The sequence below is a fragment of the Zalophus californianus genome, chromosome 4 (assembly GCF_009762305.2).
Source record: "Zalophus californianus isolate mZalCal1 chromosome 4, mZalCal1.pri.v2, whole genome shotgun sequence".
Taxonomy (NCBI): domain Eukaryota; kingdom Metazoa; phylum Chordata; class Mammalia; order Carnivora; family Otariidae; genus Zalophus; species Zalophus californianus.
The window spans coordinates 116,499,125-116,512,005 of NC_045598.1; the positions used below are offsets into that span (position 1 = coordinate 116,499,125).

Consider the following 12,881-nt stretch of genomic DNA (forward strand, 5'->3'; position numbering starts at 1 on the left):
CATGGCAACCAAAAGCTCCCTGATAGAATACTGGATTTAAAAAAAAACACAAAGATTTATAAATGATATTTTGGGATAATTGCAAAAATTTAAGTATGCACTGCATATTAGGTAATATTGTATCAATGTCAAATGTCTTGAGTATGAAAATAGTATTTTGTTTATGTAGAAACATGTTAGGAGATATATACTTAGATATTTAGAGGTGAAGTGTCATGATGTTTACCAGTTATTTTTAAATTGTTACCAAAAATATATGTATATGTGTATGTAGGTATGTATATATGTATGTATATATGTGTGTGTATCTGTGTATCAATCTGGAAGAAAAGATAAAGTGCGTGTTGTAAAATGTTATAATTAGTGAATCTCCATAAAAGATACACTGATGTTCACTGTAGTATCCTTTCCATTCTCTAAAGATTTGAGAATTTTCAAAGTCAAACGTGAGAGAAAAAGTATATATGTCACTTGCTTGACACATTTGTGTTATGGTTAATTTCATTATTACTGTTGGCCTTTATAAAATGCAAAGTCATACTTGCACTTAAAGCTAAACCTTCTGTTTACAAATATAAATTAACTTAAAAGGCCTTAGTCAAGGAAGCTGTTATATTAGAGAGAGAGAGGAAGAAAAAGAAAGATAAATTTTAGTTAAACCAGTATCTTCCAGACAGATATAAAAAGTATAGGAAAGTGAACAAAATGTAACTAATATAAAATAACATTTCTGTGGTGTTTCTAATCTTCACATTCAGCAGATTAGCTGTGATTTAAAAATGACTTTGCATTTTTGGAGTGATAGCTAAAGGAAGTTGCCTAAAAGCATATGCCCCTTGAAGCCAAACTACCTAAGAAAATCTAGACACACATAATCTAGTGTTTATTAAGAAAAAAAGAGTATTTGTAAGCACTAAAATAGTAGTAAACAAGTCATCCAGTTTTTATTTCATTTCATTTTTATTACATTAAAAATGAGTTTGCATATAGGCCTCTTCTCTTGTAGCTTTGGCTCAAAGCCAAGGACGTGGAGGAAGAGCTAGCCTTTCTAGACACCATGGGGGTGGGTGGGAAAATGTGGCAGTGTGCTTGTCCATCCAAGTGTCTCCCAGTTCTTTCTGACATCAGGTACCTCATTGGCTAAGCAAGCCAAACTTGCAGAAGCTTCTTTAGAATACTTGATTTCAAGCGTACTTGGTCATATCTCTAGTTTGGAGACTAGGGATTTCAATTTTATTTCTGTTTACTATTTGAGACCAATAGCATTTCTTAACTAAACACACTTTAAAAAATCTGTAAGTTTTTTTTCCACCACAAATGGCTGTTATTTTATGATCATTTTAAAAATTCAATGCCCCAAAAAGATGAAGAAGAAGAAAAAAACAAAAGAAGTGTTTAGTACAAAGAGAGGAAATTTTGACCACATAATGTGTGGTACTACAGATAAGACCATCTGAGACACAAAGAAAGAGACTCTGTGGCCTGTGGAAACTCTGTTTTTGTACGTGCATTTGGGAGAATGTTGATGAATGATACGACTCAGAGCTGGCTGGCCAACGAGCTTCAAAGTCAGGACACTGGTGAAATTGCATAGGGAAGGCATTCATGGAATTCAATTCTACAATGAGTTTACAGGGGCCTTGTTAAAATACTTCTGACAGGCCTAAGGATCATATGTTACCTAACTATACGTTGTCATCTACAAAACAGGCTTGATGGTAATTACTGTCCTGCATGAGAAAGGCTAATGCAGCATGATCGGAAGGGCAGAGCCCCTTCCCAGACCACATTAATTGGAGGTGACAGTGATTACTTTCCTAACCATCTATACTACCTCCTTCTCATTTGGAAGAAAGTAAAAATTCTTCATGGTGACTTTTCTTCTTTTTACTCATACCGTTCTAGAGCAGGTAAATAATCTATAACTCGCCACGCTAAAGGGGTGCTCTGTGTTTTAAAACAGAAATCTGAACTAGAATATTAATATTTGATTTTGGGTCTTGGGAAGCATTAAAAAATGACAGTACATAAAATCAGAAAAGAATACTTGATGGGGTAACTCAGTCTGTACATCCTCACAGTAAAGATTCTCACATCTATGTGGGAGTTTGGGAGGAAGCAAACATGATGGGCTCATTATTATATTTTGAAAAAAAATAACCTGAAATAAATATTTCCCAATATTAATTCTGGATTCAGGAAGTAATATGTACTATTATTAAGGTTTCTTTCTCAGTGTTTGCATGAATCATGACATTAATAATGACATTAAGGTTTTTTCCACTAAGCTATTTTTTGACAGCTGTGCTTTACTCGGCCAGAGTCCATACAGGGGTGTAGTCTGCATCTGGAATGTAAAGACATTTTCCATTTGAGGAACATGATCATTCTTAGAAAATAAAACTCAATATTCCAGCATGAAGGCATATTTGGAAAAGGAGAGGTTAAGAAAAACTCCAGAAGACAATATTATGAATGCACATTTGTATGTCCCAGCCTACTTAGTGTGTAATTTCTTTAACCAAAACAATTAAAAATAATTTACTTAAAACAATAGTTTAATAGGTGCAGAAGAATGATCTTTTATAAAAGAGTCTTTAAAAAATATCTTGTTAGTAATATTTTAAGTGAAGATTTAAAAAATTGGTAAAGCCTTCTTTTTTTTCATTTCTTCGTTGTTGGTTCCTAGGTATTGATGTTTGGACTGACACTGCAGTAAACCAGTAAAGTGTGTGCTGCTTTATTGAAATCTCAGATCTTGAAAAATCACAAAGTGTATAAAGTACCTATAAAGATACAGTAATTTCTCTTTGAACAACTAAATCAATAGCTTAAAATAGCATAGACATTATATTCACAAGGCAATAAACAATTCACAAAACAAATAGGTTTGCTGATATAAAAGTAAAACCAGAAATCCTTTAGAAGGCATATATAAAGGGCACCTGGGTGGCTCAGTCAGTTAAGCATCTGACTCTTAAAAAAAAAAAAAAAAAGCATCTGACTTTTGATTTTAGTTCAGGTCATGATCTCGGGATCCTGGGACTGAGCCCCATGTTGGGGTTCAGCGCTCAGCAGTGCTTGGGATTCTTTCTCTACTTCTGCCCTTCCTCCCGCTTGCACGCACATGCTCCCTCTCTCTCTCAATAAAAAAATAAAATCTTTTAAAAAAGTAAAATAGGGGCTCCAGGCTGTCTCAGTTGGTTGAGCGACCAACTCTTGGTTTTGGCTCAAGTCGTGATCTTGGGGTCCCGATCGAGCCCCTTGTTGGGCTCTGAGCTCAGCGTGGAGTCTGCTTCAGATTCCCCCTCCCTCTCCCTCCCGCTCACTCTCTCTCAAATAAATAAACAGTCTTAAAAAAACAAATAAAATAAAGAAAAAATGTAAGAAATGTAAAAATGTAAAAAATGTAAGAAAAAATTAAAGTTAAATAAAATTTGATATGAAAATAACCAGTAGGGACGCCTGGGTGGCTCAGTCAGTTAAGTGTATGCCTTCAGCAGGGGTCATGATACTAGGGTCCTGGGATTGAGTCCTGCATCGGACTCTTTTCTCAGCAGGGAACCTGCTTCTCCCTCGCCCTCTGCCTGCCACTACCCCCTGCCTGTGCTCTCTGTCTCCCCCTCTCTGATAAATAAATAAATAAAATCTTAAAAAAAATAGAGAAAAGAACTGGTAATATTAGGAAGAAAACTTAAGAAAAAAATTTGCAGCTAACACTAAAGTAATACTATAAAAATTTGTCCTCCTAATTTATTGATTTGCTCCTGGTCTAATAGAATGGTTTGCAACTGTTTTGTTTTTGTTTTTGTTTTAGACTATGGACTATTTAATTAGGAACCCCTGCATCACAGTTCCCACTTTTCAAGGGAAAAGGAGTTAGAGATAATAATTAGTATCAGAGTACAAATAGTTTTTTCATGAATTACTTATGTATACACTTCAGCAGCAGTGATAAGGCACTTGAACTACAGACTATATGTATTTAAGACTAATTATTGGAAAATCATAGGTTAAAATATTGCTGATGAAAGTTGACATTGCTTCCATTGGTGAATTTTAAATGAATAGTCATCTAGATTGATTAAATTAAAATGACTGGATATATCATTGAAAAATAAAACCCTGGCCAACATAAAACAAATTTTGACAATCCCTTGAGTATCCTTCCCCATAAATCTGTTGGAATTCCACTGTCTTTATATGCTCTGACACACCAAATGAACATCTATAGGTCAATAAGTATTTTTACATGTTAATTATTAACTAACTAACATGTTAATTTATGAATAATTACATTTAAGATGTACCTTTAATATGGTCAATTAGTTTGTTCAGTATAACATCAACTTATAGAAGGAGAAAAAATGAGAACACATAACATTTTAATTCTATTGCTTCAGTTTGGGTCTTCTAAGAAGCAGACCCCAAATGGGATCAGTAGTGCAAGAGAATTTTTAAGGAGGGAACAGGAGAAGGTGAGGGCAGGCTTCAGACTGCAATGCAGGGAAGAGTTAGGGAGGGAAACGTCCGATCCAAAGAGATGCGAACTGCAGCAGAGTTCCAAGATTGGACCAGGCCAATATGGAACCCTCAGGCTAGTTAGCACTTGGCCCCTCAGCAAAGTGAGATGGCCTTGCTCCTGTACCATGCCTAGTCATAGCTAGAGCAGCCAGCAGAGTGACTTCAGAGCTCAGCGGTGGATCCAGCAACTGGGGCCATCAGGCAACTATATCCCCTGTAGCAGGAGTCTTGAGTGCTACATTTTCATGCCCACCAAAGTTCAAACTTTGCCTCACACAGGTTGACTTCTCCATGTGAGTTTGGAGCTGACTTCCTCATGGTTCTGTGGGCCTCTTTTCTTTATAGGAAATGTAGAAGTCAGAGCTTAGTAGGAGGAACTACAGCACCCATTGCTATGGTTGGTCCGGGGGCTACAACTTACTCTTATCCTTGGCATCCTGCATTAACCATTCTGACTTTTTCTCACCCTCCACTAACACCTTGACAGGTCTTGGTGGCTTATCTTGTGATGTCACCAAAACCTTCTGTCTTCAAGGTTCCGAGCCCTTGGCATCGTACCCTTTTCAGGCCAAAGTTGTTCATTCATAGCTACCATGGAGCAACCCAGGGACATGCAAGTGGACTACCCTACTCTCATGTGTAAGAGCAGCCTTCTTCATCCTGCAGATCAGGGTTGCTAACTCCTGCCACATGCATGATGACTCCTTTTTTGGGGCACAAGGAGTCCAGAGTTCCTCAGAATCAGCCATGCTTGCAGTTCAATAGAGCCCTTGATATGTTCCCTTGTAAGAGTAGGCCCCTGAGGACCAGAACCTCCAGCACAGAGTTATTGAAATGGAAAACACAACAACTCCCAGGGGGAGAGGTGGTGACTAGACTTACATATTCTGCCTACTGGAAAACAAATATATAGAAGTTTCTGACTTAATGTGTGTATTACACAATGAACAATGTTGCCCCACCCTTTCAAGGTGTTGCCTTTGACCTGGCACTGAGCTGTCTTTGAGAAGACTGATCCAATATTCCAGAGGGGTCACTGCTTCCATGTGGTGCAGTATGTGATATGACTGTGGTTCTGTGACCACAGGCCCGCCTGCACCTCTTCTGCTGTGAAGAGGATGCCCTGGATGAGTGCTATGCTGTGTGGGTTTCTGTGCCTTGAATCAGGCTTCATATAAGTTCCAGATAGTGGTGTTGACTGAAGATTAGCACAAGGCCACCTAAACCCGTACTTTCAACAGGTCTTAACTATTTGAGGACAAGTTATTTCCCTTCCAGAGAAGAAAGGGACTAACATAGGTGGCTTGTCCAGGTGACAGGTTGTTCTCCTTGAGTAATTATCTCATATCAGGGACTTCGCTTAGGTCTCTGTTGCTGACAATTGGGCATTTAGCAGCAACAGTAACTCGTTCAGCCTTGGTAAGTGGGAGTCCATGCCTTTGGGTCCATAACCAACCTCCAACTCTACCAACACAAAAGCCACCATGCTTATGTGTTCATTGTGTTACTTATGCTAATTCCAAGGTACCAATGACAAAGGCTGGCTGCAGCCAGGTTACTGTGTCATCTTGTCTACTTAGCTGTTCAATGATTCTTCTCTGGTGGATGTATTCGGCAGGGTGTTAAGATGACATACAATCTCTCGTATGTCTGTCTGTATGTCTCCATCCAGGCCTCCTTATCTCAGACATGCCATTCCCTTTCCTTTCCCTTACAGGCCAGGCCACTGGCCACTACCCAGTCATCTGGATATGATTTTCCCTTGGACTACTTCTCCTTTCCCTCAAAGTGAATGGCCAGGAGCACTCCTTGCAGCTCTCCAGTTCATATATTTTCCTCTCCACTGTCTTTCAAGGCTCTTCTCTGTAGTAGTAATGAAGTCTCCATCAGTTTGGACTTGTCCCTACATGCATAATGGACCTCTCCCTAAACTGGGATTGGCCATTTCTTCTTCTGCATTAGTCATGTGGGAACCCTCATTCCTCTATGGCCATAGGTGTGAGCTGGGGGAGGGCACCAATAAATCCACAGTGGGTCACATGAGCATCTGGGCTACCTGCTCAAGAAGCTTACTCACATTCTTTTATCCCTCTCTGGCTCAATCCCAGATGTACCAGATCCATCTCCTCTCTGAACTTTCTATTTCTTCTACCAGCTGATAGGGCATCTCAGGCATCTTCACTTTGCTCAGCATTGGCCATCACCTCTACCAGGCTTCTAAAGTGATTTTAGAAGAACAGCCTTCTTCGTCCTGCAGATCTGGGTTGCTAACTCGTGCCACATGCATGATGATCCCTTTTTTGGGGCACAAGGAGTCCAAAGTTCCTCAGAATCAGCCATGCTTGCAGTTCAATAGAGCCCTTGATATGTTCCCTTGTAAGAGTATGCCCCCTGAGGACCGGAACTTCCAGCACAGAGTTATTGATTTTGTCCTAACAGTGATTTTGTCCATTCCCTTGGTCCTTGCCAGGGTATTAAGTCTCGTGTCCCAAGAAAGTGTCTCCACATCAATAAATACTTGCTTATATAGTTCCAGCTTCCTTTATCAAAATTCTCAAAAATTCAATCCCAGATGTACCCCCTGGCTCATGCTGTTGTTGTTCTTGCAATTGGTCTCAGCTTGTATAGAGACTGAGGTGAATGTTTTCCACAGTGCCACTTAAGGAAAAATTTCCTCAATTTATGGTCTGATCAGTTTCAGGTATAAAGAAAAGATTTCTATTTCCAAAGGATCCTTTAGGATAGACAATCTCAGAGAAATAAATTATATACATATATTTGTATTTAGATTCTCTAAGTGAGTAAAAGCTGTTACCTTTGGGCAGAACTCATCATTAATCTAATGTTCTTACTTAGCATATATCTATGATCAAAGAAATCTATTAACCTGAGATCATTAACACAATGGTATGTATAACCCTTGGTAGAACATCTCACTGAAAATCACGAGAGAAAAGGGAATGACCCCCAAGTGTGCCTTACTACTAGGAAATATGGATCATTAAACAAAACATAAAGTATGGGCAAGAGTATGTGTTGCTCATTTAGAACTTCATAGATAGGTCAGGGGCATGTGGAATTCCTGCAAGGGATTGATTGTCTGAAGACTCAAATACCATTGCTCTAGGAGGGAGATAAGGAACCTCAACATCCTCTCCCAGGATTGTCACTGAGATTGGGCCCCAGTGCAATCCTACTGAGCATGATTCTTAGGTCATTAGCTCTCTTCAAGACATATAAGTTTTCATCATTTACCCAACCAAGCTACTACCCACACATCCACACATTCGGACCTGCATATGATTTTACCAGGGAAGGATTAGGAAAAATCTGATGCAAGGATAGACATGATTTTCCATGTATTCCATGCTGGACACCTCAACAATTACATTGAGACAGTGAGTGAACTTGTCCCAAATCCTCATCTTATTTACTATATTTTTGACAACTCCCAGTACATCTTCTTTTAATCTGTGTCTGCCAGAAAGCATGCACAAAACTAGGATTATCTGCAAGAAATTTATTGAAAGAAGTAGCAGGAAAAAATTGGATTGCTTTCAGCCCACCCTTCAGGTATGACCCATCTGGAAGGAGAGCAAGAAAGCAGGGGATTGGCTAGGAAGCATCTCAGCTATAGTGTAGTTCCCAGAAATTTTTGGCCAGGCTGATAGAGAGTTCATGAGCCCTCAACTCATTTCAGCTGGGCAGCAGCAAGACCATCAGGCAAATTTACAGCTTTCTACAGAATATGTGAGCATATTTTCATGGCTGCCACATCAATTATTGAAATAAGAATTGATGAGAACCATTATTCTGTAGTGGAACAAAACTGGATTTGAATCCTTGCTCTTTAACCTTGGACTAGTTCTTGAACTTCTCTAAGTCTCAATATCTTTCATTTGTAAATATGGAGATCATAATAACTATTTCACAGTGTTGGGGGTGAGGATAAAATGTGATGGTTCTGTAAAGCCCTTAGCATGGCACCTGCTTTGTAAAGATAAGTTCCTCTGAGTGTAAGGATATGGGAGACTTCTGCATTGCCTGACCAGATGGCTATTTTCTACTTCTGCTATAGACTGCAAAATTCAGTCATTAAAAAACAAAACAAAACAAAAAACAACTTTTTTTATAGTATGTATGAAGAATATATATTGATTCACTTCATATTAAATAAAATAGCATATAAAAGATTACTGATGCCATAGGAATGAAGATAACATTGGCTGGTTAAACATCAGTTTAGTATCTGTAACTTAATGGTAAAAATAAATTTAACTATAATAACTTTTATGACAAATAAGAAATGGGGTATACTATATTTTCTGGAGTTTCTTACTATCTCTTTCAAAAATTATAACCCACCTCTCTTAACTCTCAAAATAATGTTCAGTTGAAATGATGACTTTGTCATGGATGAGTAATTAAATCTGACTTAATAGTTAATTTCAGATATTACAGTTTCATACTTCTTACTATGAATTTAATATGAGATTACTTGTTTTTATCTTTGGCCTAATTTTTTGGATTACCATGAATAAGAGTTCTAATATTTACTTGAAAATATTTCACTTAAGTTAGGTTAACCATTTAAAGACTATTCAGATTTGAAAATTTTATATTATTAGCAATCACACTATGGAAACCAATCCCTGCATACTGAGAAAAATGAAAAAGCTAAGAAGATAAGCATGATGTCTAAAAGATTACTTTAATAATGATTGTATAATGGAAAATATGAGAACTCACTCAAAGCAATGACTGATTGTGTCCACTGATGTCTAGTGATTAGGAATTATTAGACTACAATCTGAGATTTATAATAGGCTTCTTCTGAATTATGTTGTATGGAAAAAAGGTGAATAAAATTCACGCAGGTTAGATTTTTTATAAGTGAAGGGTCATCCAGACAATTAGTTGTTTTTTATTGGTTTTAAAAAAGAGAAGAATAACTCTGGTGTAAAAAGTAATTTATACTATACTATTCTATTTATTATCTCTCTCTTTGAGGCTCACTTGGAGAAGCTAAAGTCCTGCAGAGAGGAATCAGATCATCACTAAAAATTTTCCTCTCCCCATTCCAGATTTCCTTTCTAGGTGCTCTGTGACCAGCAAAATTTACACTGGATTCATACAGCAGATTGGGTGGGTGAAGAGAAGTTGGATTAAAGGCCAAATCTGTCATTGTCCCTCTGGTCTTTGGCACTCCCCCAGTGGTATAGTGGTTGGCAATAAAGGGTTGAACTTCCTGCTTCTCCCTTCCTTCTGGTCTGTTCCATGTCACCGACACATTCATCCATGTGTCTGTGGCAGAATCAACCCAGGATAGAGATTGATTCTCCATGTCATTTTACAGTTACTGCATAGGTATTATGATCAGGTATTTCAGAATATTTGTGGAGCTTTTGAGTCAAATTTAATGAATCCTATAATTATTATTAAACATCTCACATCTCCTCTCCATCTTAAGGTCCATTTATTTTATTACTTTTGTTATTCTACTTATGTCCCAAATAAGAGGATCCTGTATCACATTTCTCACCAAATCTAAACTTCTGCTGCTTCAGGGCCTCCTCACTGAAGCAAATTGTAGTACTGAAGATAGCCACATGGTGCTGAGAGACTGATCTCTTTGGTTTCAAGGAAACATGGGACAGTCTTTAGGCTGGTGCTATCTAGGTATGAGCAACGTTGTGCATTTGTTCCAATATGCTGCACAAATTCTGACGTGCTCTATGTGGAAAAGGTGTGGAACAGCATGGCCCTAGACTTGTCTGGACACTTCTTCCCTTCCTCCCCCAGAACTTGGCTCCAACACTTTCTTACTCTCCCTGTCTTTGATTTTCAGTGTCTGCACCATGCCCTCTGCCTCCAGGCACAGCACAACCAGGATGAAAATGGACACATAAAGATGCTGCTACCTCTTTTTAATGGCATAAATTACCAGTAACAACAAAGAAAAAGAAAATCTCCATATTTAATTAAAACGCAAACCACAATAATTAAGGAAGGATGACCATAAGCAGAAAGGGAGGCCAGCAGAAATTGAGAGGGAAGATACCCGAGACTAGAAAACTCAGATAACATTCCTTGACCATAATTCTCCACTCAGTTTTCCAAAGAGAATGTCATATTTTATGAGTTATTTGTTGTATAATATATTTGTTGTTCAAAGCAATGGGAACTTGGTGCACAAACTGGCTGTGGAGTCTTCCTGAGACTCATTTTGACAGAGAGGATTGAAGAAGAAATGAGGCAGATGCCATATTTGTAGGAAGCAGTATGTTGTTGAGGTGGAGGAGGAGAGTCTCTGTATAGGGAGCAGCTGTGGCATTACTGGTCACTGGAGCCAGACACCTCATCCACTCACACAAGTCTGTGTTGTAAGGAACTTTGATGGGCACCAGGGAGATTTCCTGAGAGCCTTCAACTTGAAGCCTTGAAAGTTCTGGCCCCTTCCTCATTGGAACTGCCCAGTAAAAACTTTCTTCTTCAAAACTGTCCTTTGAATAGAAAGCACCAACAGGTTTTTTTAAAGGAAAAGAGAAAAGGAATAGAAAAAAAAAAAAAGATAAAGAATACTTAGAAAATGTTGAAAGAGAACAGTGAAAATTTTGCCCAAATGGATTTTTATGAATTCAAAAACTTGATGAAGCAAATCAGTGATAAAATGGAATCCAAAACAAAGATGTATTACAGTTACATGGCTTGGAGAAGAGATCAGGAACCTTGACCACAAGCCACATTGCCACCCATGATTAAGAAACCACCTGGGGAAAAAGCCACCCTTAACAGAGCTACTGTTCCTGGGTCCAGACCCAAGCCTATGCCTATTCCCCACCAGCAGAATAAATACCACATGTCCATCATCATGACATCCATGGTGCTGGTCACCAGACACTGGGCTGCTGCAGAAATCCATTCAACAGGGGAGGAGCAAGATGGCAGAGGAGTAGAAGACCTAAATTTCATCTGGTCCCAGGAATTCAGCTAAATAGGGATCAAACCAGTCTGAACACCTAAAACTCAACAGGAGATCAAAGAAAAGAGTAGCAGCAACTCTCTGAACAGAAAAGTGATCACCTTCTGGAAGGTAGGACGTGCAGAGAAGTGAATCCGAGGTAATATTCAGGAAGATTGACTGCAGGGGGAGGGAGCCTCCAGGGCCGGCTACCAACCAGTGATAGAGCAATGGAACAGAAAATCGGAACTTTTAGACATCTGCTTTGCTTAGGGACATCACTCCAGTGGCTAACCAGGGGATGGGACCCTCGCTGGGACAGTGTGGTCTCAGGACCCTTGGGGTCACAGAAAGACTGGGGGTGACTGAGTGTGGCAGAGCTCTTAGGTATCAGAGCGGGGAAGCCAGCTGCAGAGACAGAGCCGAGGAGTGGACTCTCAGCTCAGGGTTGCCATAAACCATGATCCGCAGCACAGTGAGGCCACTGCTCTTCCAGCAGGGACCCAACAAGCAGATCTGGGGAGACTCCCCTTCCTCCCCCGGGAGAAACAGCAGGGGAGTGCACTGCAGGACTCTGCTGGGTTTGGAGACTCCACACGGGGTCGTGTGCCAGAGATAGAAATGCTCGGTCACAGGCTGGGTGAGCACGGAATGCGGCCGGAGACCAGGAAGATGGGAGTGATTGACCGCTATTCTCTGGGGGCTCACTGAGGAGTGGGGCCCCCAAGTTCTCGGCTCTTCCGGGGTGGAGATTGGGAGGCTGCCCTTTTCACTCTCGTCCTCCAAAGCTGTATGGAAAGCTTACAGGGAACAAAAGGTCCCGAGAGCAAACCCAAGCCGATTCCTTAGCCTGGCCCCTGGCAAGGGCAGGGCAATTCTGCCTCCAGCAAAGACATTTGAGAACCACTGCGACAGGCCCCTGTCCCAGAAAATCAGCAAGAACAGCCCGCCAAGACCAAGTTTACCAATCAATGAGAACAGCAGAACCTCAGCACTAGGGACAACAGCACATAGAATTCATGTCCCCCCCCCCCCCCGATTCTTCAGTCTTTCAAAGTTATTTTTTTTTAATTTTCCTTTTTATCTTTTTGGAATTTTTCTGTTTCCCTTTTTCAAGCAACATCTTATCAATCACTTTTTAAAAAATTTTTATTTTTCATTTTTAGAGTCATATTCTATCCCTTCATTGTAGTTAACCCTATTTTGGTATATATATAAGTTGTTCTCTCTTTAAATTTTGAGATATAGTTTTTCCCAACAGACCAAAATACACCCTAAATCTCTAGTGTATGGCTTTGTTCTGTCTCCCACCCGATCACATTCTCTCCCCCCCCTTTTTTTTTAATTTCTCTTCTTTCTTTTTTCAACCAACTTCTTATCTATCAATTCCTTTTAT

At 39.5% G+C, this 12,881-nt stretch overlaps 1 non-coding gene across 1 annotated transcript; it reads right to left on the minus strand.

Annotated features, from left to right (window-relative positions):
- Positions 1-7,701: 7,701 nt before the first annotated feature.
- LOC113917548 lies at positions 7,702-7,781 on the minus strand. Its single transcript, XR_003518272.1, has one exon. It is a non-coding gene; the product is annotated as a small nucleolar RNA SNORD115 (small nucleolar RNA).
- Between the last annotated feature and the right edge of the window lie 5,100 nt (positions 7,782-12,881).